Source organism: Triticum dicoccoides, chromosome 2A (assembly GCF_002162155.2).
Source record: "Triticum dicoccoides isolate Atlit2015 ecotype Zavitan chromosome 2A, WEW_v2.0, whole genome shotgun sequence".
Classification (NCBI taxonomy): Eukaryota; Viridiplantae; Streptophyta; class Magnoliopsida; order Poales; family Poaceae; genus Triticum; species Triticum dicoccoides.
In genome coordinates this window covers 738075930-738086815 of record NC_041382.1, presented here as the reverse complement: position 1 = coordinate 738086815, position 10886 = coordinate 738075930, and the positions used below count along the sequence as shown (strand labels likewise).

Sequence of the window (10886 nt, the reverse complement as noted above, 5' to 3'; positions counted from 1 at the left end):
TGTTTAGCACCACTATCAAAGCACTTTCTTTCCGGACTAATTTTTATTATGTTTAATGTTCTTTGTACTTCTGACGGATCTTTGTAATAGGTCTATCATCCTTTTTCACAAAATAAAAAATAAAAAAATCCAGGCCAACGTTGGCCGTCGCGTTGCTAACCTTCTCTCCAACCTCATGATCTCATCGTCTCCATATAGGAGGTCGGCTGATTGACGCGTCGGGTCCGCTAATGCTTAATTTGCTTCTACATGTTCTTTTTAGAAGAATTTGCTTCTACATGTATCCGTTCATGATTTGCCCTGGCTGGCTAGCTAACGTTCGATGCAAAAAAGGCTGAAGAAATCAAAGGGCCAGTTGGTTATCTAAATGGGCCATGTAACCAGCTATTGGGCCCCATCGAGCACCAAGCATGAACCGATGTAGCAGCCAGCAAAACCTAGCGAGCGACACATGTGAGACGCCGCGAACCCTAGCTAGCACTGCGACTACCAGACGGACGGCAGTGGAAATCGAGCAAGCGGCCGCAGTGGCAGAGCGGCGAAGCAATGGAGGACAGACAGTACGATATACGCAGCCGTGGCGGAGTGCAGAGGCGCCAAACAAAAATGGTCCACGGAAGGAGATTAGGAGAACACACTTGTAATTATTCAGTGATTGATTCACAACATCCCTGTCCTAGAAATCTATCTATGTAAAGTGGTCGGGGTCTGTGGTTTTGGCCGCATCCATGTCGTCCCCGGCGGCATCGCTTGACAGTTTTGACGACATCTACGGACGCGTCCGGTACGACCAACTCCAACCTGACGCTGTTGTACATCATCATCACTATCCTCGGCGTCTTACTGTACTTGGCCGTCCGCTACGGCCGGCCGCTCTTGCCCGAGTGGGGCGAGGGCGAGCTCCACGGCACCGGCCACAGCCAGCCTCCCGCAACCCACCTCGTGCTGAGATTGGACTGTTGGAGGACATACTGCACTGCCCATCTTCACGTATAGAGCGCGAGCGGCGCCGACATCGTCGGCCCTCACCTCAGGGCAGCTGGGGCGCCTGCAGGAGCAACAGTGCTAAGAGGAGGAGCGGCAGCAAGGGGAGGGCGACGCTGTTGGAGTGCGTGGTGTGCACGCAGGAGCTGGAAGACGATGGCGTGGTGTGCGTGCTGCCGGCGTGCATACACTTCATCCAACTGCATCAATACCTGGCTGCGCGCACACTCGTCGTGCCCGGTGTGCTGCGCGCACCTTGAGTCGGTGAGGTGCGGCCGGGCGAGGCGGCCATGTCACCGCCGTTCCCCAGTTGCGGCGTTATGGTGTGTCACCCGAGCGCCCTACAACGTCAAGGATCCTGGCAGACATCTTCACATGATCGCTGTTGAGGATCAGCGCTTGCTGGCTAGGAAATAGATCATGTGGCATATAATTTTTCTCCTAAGATCACGTGTGCATGGCAATCATCTATGGAGCTATTTTTTCTCCCGGCTCGCTCAACTGTGCAAAGGTCAGTTACTGTTTTTTTCCAAGGATGAAGTGGGCCAAACGAAGAAAGACACGACGGATGGAAAGAACGATCGAGACGGTACGACACAACCAAGAAAGCATCGTCAATGCGAATCGTTTTCTTTTAGTACTTCTAAATCTCAGCCATCTATTCTTAAGGTTAACATAAAATCAACGGACATTAAGAGCTGACTTATAGAGAACTATGAAAGTTTCCGTCCTTTATTATTAGGTATAGATATAGATTTTTGGTTGAATTGGGACAAATTTTGGTATAAGCTTCTTGCAAAATCGGAGATTCTCTCAACACGCCTCGTGGTTCCGAGAGGGAACGTGTCACCTTTGTGTGCGAAACGATATACGCTGTCTCCCCCTGATTTTCTTTATATATATAATATATATATATATATATATATATATATATATATATATATATATATATATATATATATAGGTTGGAGGGGAAAAGAGACAGCCAAGGGGGCGCCCCAAGTAGGAGGAATCCTACTTGGGCGCCTCCCCAATTCGCCCCCCCTTTTTCATAAGTTCCGGAGGGGGAAGGAAGCAAGGAAGGGGAGGCCGAATCCCTCCCCTTCCTTCTCTCTTCCCCTCTTTCCTTCTCCTCCTATTTCGGCTGTATGGGGGTGCACCAGCCCCTTAGGGGCTGGTCTGTCCCCCTCTTGGCCCATTAGGCCCATATAGTTGCCCTGGGTGCCCGGAACCCCTTCCGGTGACCCGATATGTACCCGGTAACCCCACATAGAACTATATGAGTGCCCTGTTAAATTTTGGAATTATTCCGGGTTCGTTAGCTCTTGAAATACCATGGGTGCAGGGGAAGGGGCACAATAACGGCAAGCCCAAAATACGGCCTAAAACGTACTAGGGGCTGTCGAATCCTTTTTTTTTTATTTTTTCTTACTTTCAGGACTCCATACTTCGGACGACCTGTTCGGCAATTCGACTGCCGCACAAACGATGCAAGATCCAGGGAGGCAGACAAGCCATGCCGCATTATGGAACTCCCAGGTGGTCTCTGTTACGAGCAGTATACCTGTTTTGAATACAATTCCACGGCCTGCCCCTGGCCAGGACATGTTAAATAGTCCAATATCTTTTGCTTATCGCACTACTTGTATCATTCGGCTTTGATAAACAGCCTCTCTATAAACAATGCATAGCTTTTTGTCTATTTTTTGCATTATCCTCTTTTCATATATATGTTTATTAAATGACATGTTGCACCCGTACACCATGGTACGGCAAACACGCCAGGGGCTTCAGTACCCCTCATTATGGTGTGAGAAGTCCGTACACTTTCACAAGTGCGGCACCTCAAACTTATAGCACCATATGCATCGGCTCCGAATCATGATTTGGGTCAATAGTTGGGTTTGCCCGGCTCCTATGTTTTGGTGCCTTACGTTCCGCTATATCGGCTAAGGTAGCAGTAGGAGAACCACAGCGATTGTGCCCCGGTTGAGCTGGGTTAAGCACCTCAGTGGAGAAAGCTAAAACTGACTGTCATGATGAGGCGAGAGACCGGTCGCTGTTCGAGAGGTTTTTCGAGTCCCTAAAGACTTATGCCGCTTCGAGCGAGGAGCCGGCTTTGTCCGGCCAAGGCGTGGATAGCGCCCCGAACTCGGTCTTCCGAACTAGGGGCTTCGCCGAAATTTAAAATTATAGAGTTCTATGGCTAAGTGAGAGTGTTCAAGCATTATAGTCTGATTGCCTGGTTCGTTGTGCTGAGCGCCTCCCTCAAAGGACCCAACTATGGGAAAAAGAGCGCTCAGGTTTATCCCGAACACCCCAGCACTAGTGGTATGGGGGCAGAAGCCGACGACTGGCCATCTCTCAATTTTTTGATAAACGGCCGCACAGAAAGTAATATTTTAAATTCAACAAGCATTGCTTAGCGCATATGAACAAGTTTTCAGCGCACAGGATAAACAGGAGCGAGTTCATTCAAAAATTACATCCTTGGTGCATTCATCCGCCACAAGGCGGGCACCCGCAAGAACATCCTTATAGTAGTTCTCGGGCTTGCGATGCTCTTTCCCCGGCGGCGGCCCGTCCTTCACAAGCTTCTCACCGTCTAGCTTATCCCAGTGCACCTTTGCACGGGCAAGGGCCCGACGGGCACCTTCGATGCAGACGGAGCGCTTGATGACCTCGAGCCTTGGACAGGCCTCCACCAGCCGCCGCACCAGCCCGAAGTAGCTCCCAGGCAGGGCCTCTCCGGGCCACAGCCGAACTATGAAGCCCTTCATGACCTGTTCGACCGCCTTGTGGAGCTCGACCAGCTGTTTCAGCTGATCGCTCAAGGGCACAGGGTGCCTGGCCTCAGCATACTGAGACCAGAACACCTTCTCCGTCGAGCTGCCCTCTTCAGCTCGGTAGAATGCAGCGGCGTCGGATACGCTGCGGGGAAGATCTGCGAACGCCCCTGGAGAGCTCTGGATTCGGGTAAGTAACAAGTAGTTTACTTTTATATTTCTGCTTTGCATAAAGAATGCCTTACCCGCTGCTATCTACTTCATCTCCTCCAACTCTTGGAGGGTCTTTTGGGCTTCGGCCTTGGCAGACTTGGCAGTCTCAAGGGCCGCCGCGAGCTCGGATGCTTGCGTCTTTGACTCAAGCTCCAAACTCTCATGTTTTTTCATGAGAGCCTGTAGCTCTTGCTGCACCTCGCCGACCTGAGCCCCAAGTCTTTCTCGCTCGGTGCGCTCCACGGCCATTTTCTTTTCGGCCTCAGACAGCGCCTACTTGAGGGTCGCCACCTCAGTCGTGGCCCCTACAATAAGCAGTACAATCCTGTTATTTTTTGCAATCACGTCTTTTTATAAGCACTTTTTCTGCAAGGTATTTCTTACCTTCTTTCTCCCCGAGCTGCCGTTTGGCAAGGTCGAGCTCTTGCCCGGTCCGCTCAAGGTCCTGTTTCAGGACACCCACCTCCACAGTCAGTGCGGTGGTGGATAGTAGCGAAGCCTGCATACGCATATTGACTCTTTTTCGTTAGACTCCTGCGATATTTAAACCGGAGGTGTTCGGGTAGCCGGACCATGAACCGGAGGTGTCCTCTACCTCGAGATCGTCGGATTTAGCTACATCAGCAAAGGAGCCCAAAATCGATAAAAACAAACAAACAAACAAACAATGGGTGAGAGGAGATTCTTACCTTAAAGCCTCCACATACGAGGAACCAAAGACAAATACAGTGGGGGCGAATCGACGTACGGACCAGATGGGTGACCTGCCAGTCGACAAAACTGAGAACAACAGAATTAGTATCGACATGCATGCAGCAAAAAAAAGACTTGTTTTTTTAGTAAAAGTGATTCAAAGAGGAAAGAATTTTTATTTTGATTTAATTAAGAAGAGGAGGGAGGTAAGAATGGAAGAAGGGATTTCTAGAGGCTAAGCTCGGGATCCTCTACCTCGAGATCGTCGGGTTTAGCTACACCAGCAAAGGATCCCAAAATCGAGAAAAACAAACAAACAAACAATGGGTGAGAGGAGATTCTTACCTTAAAGCCTCCACGTACGAGGAACCAAAGCGAAAAAGAATTGGGGAAGGAAACCCCCTAGGGTTTTTTTAGGTTTTGGTGAGAAAAACAAAGACAAAAACAACGGGGGCGGAACAACGTAAGGACCAGATGGGTGACCTGCCAGTCGACAAAACTGAGAACAACAGAATTAGCATCGACATGCACGCAGCAAAAAAAAGACTTGTTTTTTTAGTAAAAGTGATTCAAAGAGGAAAGAATTTTTATTTTCATTTAATTAAGAAGAGGAGGGAGGTAAGAATGGAAGAAGGGGTTTCTAGAGGCTAAGCTCGGGATCCTCTACCTCGAGATCATCGGATTTAGCTACATCAGCAAAGGAGTCCAAAATCGAGAAAAACAAACAAACAAGCCATGGGTGAGAGGAGATTCGTACCTTAAGGCCTCCACGTATGAGGAATCAAAGCGAAAAAGAATCAGGCAAGGATACCCCCTAGGGTTCTTTTAGGTTTGGTGGGAAGAACAAAGAGAAAAACAGCGGCGGTAGATCAAAGTACGGACCAGGTGGGTGACCCGCCAGTCGAAAAAACTGAGAACAACAGAATTAGCATCGACATGGACGCAACAAAAAAAGACTTGTTTTTTTAGCAAAAGTGATTTAAAAAGGAAAGAAAATTTATTTTCATTTAATTAAGAAGAGGAGGGAGGTAAGAATGCAAGAAGGGGTTTCTAGAGGCTAAGCTCGGGATCCTCTACCTCGAGATCGTCGGATTGAGCTACATCAGCAAAGGAGCCCAAAATCGAGAAAAACAAATAAACAAAGAAACAAACAAACAAACAAACAAACAAACAAACAAACAATGGGTGGGAGGAGATTCTTACCTTAAAGCCTCCATGTACGAGGAATCAAAGAGAAAAAGAATCAGGGAAGGATACCCCCTAGGGTTCTTTTAGGTTTTGGTGAGAAAAACAAAGACAAAAACAGCGGGGGTGGATCAATGTACGGACCAAATGGGTGACCCGCCAGTCGACAAAACTAAGAACAACAGAATTAGCATCAACATGTACGCATCAAAGAAAGACTTGTTTTTTTAGTAAAAGTGATTCGGAAAGGAAAGACTTGTTTTTATTTTCATTTAATTAAGAAGAGGAGGGAGGTAAGAATGGAAGAAGGGGTTTCTAGATGCTAAGCTCGGGATCCTCTACCTCGAGATCGTCGGATTTAGCTACATCAGCAAAGGAGTCCAAAATCGAGAAAAACTAACAAACAAACAATGGGTGAGAGGAGATTCTTACCTTAAAGCCTCCATGTACGAGGAATCAAAGAGAAAAAGAATCAGGGAAGGATACCCCCTAGGGTTCTTTTAGGTTTTGGTGAGAAAAACAAAGACAAAAACAGCGGGGGCGGATCGACGTACAGACCAGATGGGTGACCCGCCAGTCGACAAAAATGAGAACAACAAAATTAGCATCGACATGTACGCATCAAAGAAAGACTTGTTTTTTTAGTAAAAGTGATTCGGAAAGGAAAGACTTGTTTTTATTTTCATTTAATTAAGAAGAGGAGGGAGGTAAGAATGGAAGACGGGGTTTCTAGACGCTAAGCTCGGGATCCTCTACCTCGAGATCGTCGGATTTAGCTACATCAGCAAAGGAGTCCAAAATTGAGAAAAACAAACAAACAAACAATGGGTGAGAGGAGATTCTTACCTTAAAGCCTCCACGTACGAGGAATCAAAGAGAAAAAGAATCAGGGAATGATACTGTAGGATCTAGAAGTAGGTGTGTCTAGAGGGGGGGTGATTAGACACTTAGTGCTAAAGTTGCAATTTTTAAGCTTTTTGCTTTGAGTGGAGCTTTAGGCACAATTTCAACATGCACAATACATATCAAGCAAGCATGCAAAGAGTATATGAGCAGCGGAATGTAAAGCATGCAACTTGCAAGAATGTAAGGGGAAGGGTTTGGAGAATTCAAACGCAATTGGAGACACGGGTGTTTTTCCCGTGGTTCGGATAGGTGGTGCTATCCTACATCCACGTTGATGGAGACTTCAACCCATGAAGGGTAACGGTTGCGCGAGTCCACGGAGGGCTCCACCCACGAAGGGTCCACGAAGAAGCAACCTTGTCTATCCCACCATGGCCATCGCCCACGAAGGACTTGCCTCACTAGCGGTAGATCTTCACGAAGTAGGCGATCTCCTTGCCCTTACAAACTCCTTGGTTCAACTCCACAATCTTGTCGGAGGCTCCCAAGTGACACCTAGCCAATCTAGGAGACACCACTCTCCAAGAAGTAACAAATGGTGTGTTGATGATGAACTCGTTGCTCTTGTGCTTCAAATGATAGTCTCCCCAACACTCAACTCTCTCTCACAGGATTTGGATTTGGTGGAAAGAAGATTTGAGTGGAAAGCAACTTGGGGAAGGCTAGAGATCAAGATTCATATGGTAGGAATGGAATATCTTGGCCTCAACACAAGGGTAGGAAGTTCTCTCTCAGAACATATGGGTTGGAAGTGTAGATGTGTTCTGATGGCTCTCTCAACGAATGAAGAGGAGGTGGAGGGATATATATAGCCTCCACTTAAAATCCAACCGTTACACACAATTTACCAATCTCGGTGGGACCGAATCAACAAACTCGGTCGGACCGAAACAGTAAACCTAGTGACCGTTAGAGATTTTCGGTGGGACTGACATGCAACTCGGTAGGACCGATATGGTTAGGGTTTGGGCATAACGTAATCTCGGTGATACCGATTACACAAACTCGGTGAGACCGATTTGGTAATTGGCTAACCAGAGAGTTGGTCAGGCAAACTCGGTGGGACCGATTACAAAACTCGGTTAGACCGATTTTGGTAATGAGTTAACCAGAGAGTTTGCATTGTAATCTCGGTAGTACCGATTGCCTAAACTCGGTGAGACCGATTTTGGTAATGGACATACACAGTGAGATTACAATCCCATCTCAGTGAGACCGAGATCCCTATCGGTAGAACCGATTTGCTAGGGTTTGGCAGTGGCTTATGACATATGAAACTCGGTGGCGCCGGATAGAAAGAATCGGTAGGTTCGAGTTTGACTTTGGGTTTAGGTCATATGTGGAAGTGGGAAAGTAGCTGAGGGTTTTGAAGCATATCATTAAGCACATGGAGCAAAAGGCTCATTAAGCAACACCTCATCCCTCCTTGATAGTATTGGCTTTTCCTATGGACTCAATGTGATCTTGGATCACTAAAATGTAAAATGAAGAGTCTTGAGCTTTAAGCTTTAGCCAATCCTTTGTCCTTAGCATCTTGAAGGAGTTCCCACAACCTTTAGTCCATGCCACTCCATTATTGAACTTATCTGAAACATACTAGATAAAAGTGTTAGTCCAACAAGAGATATGTTGACATTAATTACCAAAACCGCCTGGGGAGCACTTGTGCTTTCAGATACCCCCTAGGGTTCTTTTAGGTTTTGGTGAGAAAAACAAAGACAAAAACAGCGGGGCGGATCGACGTACGGACCAGATGGGTGACCCGCCAGTCGACAAAACTGAGAACAACAGAATTAGCATCGACATGTACGCATCAAAGAAAGACTTGTTTTTTTAGTAAAAGTGATTCAGAAAGGAAAGACTTGTTTTTATTTTCATTTAATTAAGAAGAGGAGGGAGGTAAGAATGAAAGAAGGGGTTTCTAGAGGCTAAGCTCGGGATCCTCTACCTCGAGATCGTTGGATTTAGCTACATCAGCAAAGGAGCCCAAAATCGAGAAAAACAAACAAAGAAACAAACAAACAAACAATGGGTGAGAGGAGATTCTTACCTTAAAGCCTCCACGTACGAGGAACCAAAGCGAAATAGAATTAGGGAAGGAAATCCCCTAGGGTTTTTTTAGGTTTTGGTGAGAAAAACAAAGACAAAAACAGCGGGGGCAGATCAACGTACGGACCAGATGGGTGACCTGCCAGTCGACAAAACTGAGAACAACAGAATTAGTATCGACATGCACGCAGCAAAAAAAAGACTTGTTTTTTAGTAAAAGTGATTCAAAGAGGAAAGAATTTTTATTTTCATTTAATTAAGAAGAGGAGGGAGGTAAGAATGGAAGAAGGGGTTTCTAGAGGCTAAGCTCGGGATCCTCTACCTCTAGATCGTCGGATTTAGCTACATCCGCAAAGGAGCCCAAAATCAAGAAAAACAAACAAACAAACAAACAAACAAACAAACAAACAAACCATGGGTGAGAGGAGATTCTTGCCTTAAAGCCTCCACGTATGAGGAATCAAAGCGAAAAAGAATCAGGGAAGGATACCCCCTAGGTTTTTTTAGGTTTTGGTGAGAAAAACAAAGACAAAAACAGCGGGGGCGGATCGACGCAGGGACAGGTGGGTGACCCGCCACTCAAAAAATCCCAAACCTGAGAACAATAGAATTAGCAACAACGTGCGTGCAGCAAAAAAAGACTTCTCTTTTTTTTTTACTTTGAGTAAAAGTGATTCAGAAAGGAAAGATTTTTTTATTCGATTTAATGAAGAAGAGGAGGGTGGGAAGAATGGAGGAAGAAGAGAAACGATGTTGATACCCAGAGACGGCCCACCAGAGTGAGAGAGCCCAGAAAGGAAGTCTGTGGTGAGGGGGTGTGAGCATCACTCTGCTCTGCTCTATCTATACAAGAGTACTGTACTAGCTAGGGTCTCGTCTCCTCCGCTCCGCCGCAACTCCCAAATCAAATCAGAGGCCATCCAACCCAGCGGCGAGAGGAGAGCCATGGCCAAGGGAAACAGCAAGAAAAAATCCCCCCCCCCCCAGCACCCAAGTGCGGCGGATCCATGGCGGCGGAGGTAGGGGACACTACAACAAAATTGACATACCGTGACGAAATTCCTCGTGACGATGGTGGACAATGTCATCAAAATGCTTAATGTGTGACGTTCTGGTAGGTGGCGTCACCAATTACTACAGATCGATGACAATAAACGTCACTGGAATTTCTCAGCCTGTGAGCACACCCGGTTGCCAATTTCTGTACAGACTGGTATTTTTCATGACAAACTTGATGGTCATTGAATACTACGAATGTGTGACAATCAATTTTTTGTCATTTAACGTCTAGTAATGGGACCCACCATAGCTAGTTTTTTATGGGTCCCACCATAGCGTTCATAGGCTGATGTGAGGTAGGTTTTGAAAGTGGGCCATAATCTTTCCAAAGGCTATTGAGCATTTTAATTATTTGTTCTATCAAGTATAAGTAGGTAGTGGCCATGGAAATACTTATAATTATTAGTTTTTATAAATGGAAAACCTTGTTTTGTTCTTTTGTTAGATGGTTGTATTGTTTTTCTAATATAAGTAGGGAGCGGCTCAGAAATTAACTTTTAATCGGGTGTTCGTGCACTGATGTTTTTTTATCTCAAAAGTAAAAAATGTAAATAAGAGAATGAACTGCTAATGGGAAAAATAATTTTTAACACAATTATTTTGTTCTTATATCTAGAATAAATAGGTAGTACGGCTATGCTGAAAACTTCAATTGGGCGCTTGGGAGCTAATGTTGTTTTGTTCTATCACAAAAGTTAAAATGGAAGTAGTAGAGTCGATGGGAAATCTTTTTCTTTATTCTTATCTATAAACAAGTAGTTGCTGGGCAAAATACTTGAATGTGGTGCCCGTGAGGTGATGTTGTTTCATTCTATCTAAAAAATTAAGAAAATCAAGTCGATGCAAAAATGATTGGTACGGGGTCCAAACAGATTACCACCATGATCTGCACCAACATCCTTGCCATTGGGAAAGAGTTCAAATGCAATATAAATTGTTATAGAGGTTCTTAATCTTCTTCTTGGACTATACGCCTAGGCGTGTGTGATCATCTATAGGTTTGTTCTTTCT

At 45.8% G+C, this 10886-nt stretch overlaps 1 pseudogene; it reads left to right on the top strand.

Moving 5' to 3' along the window:
- Window positions 1-728: 728 nt before the first annotated feature.
- On the top strand, window positions 729-1363 carry LOC119358257 (annotated as a pseudogene).
- Window positions 1364-10886: the final 9523 nt, after the last annotated feature.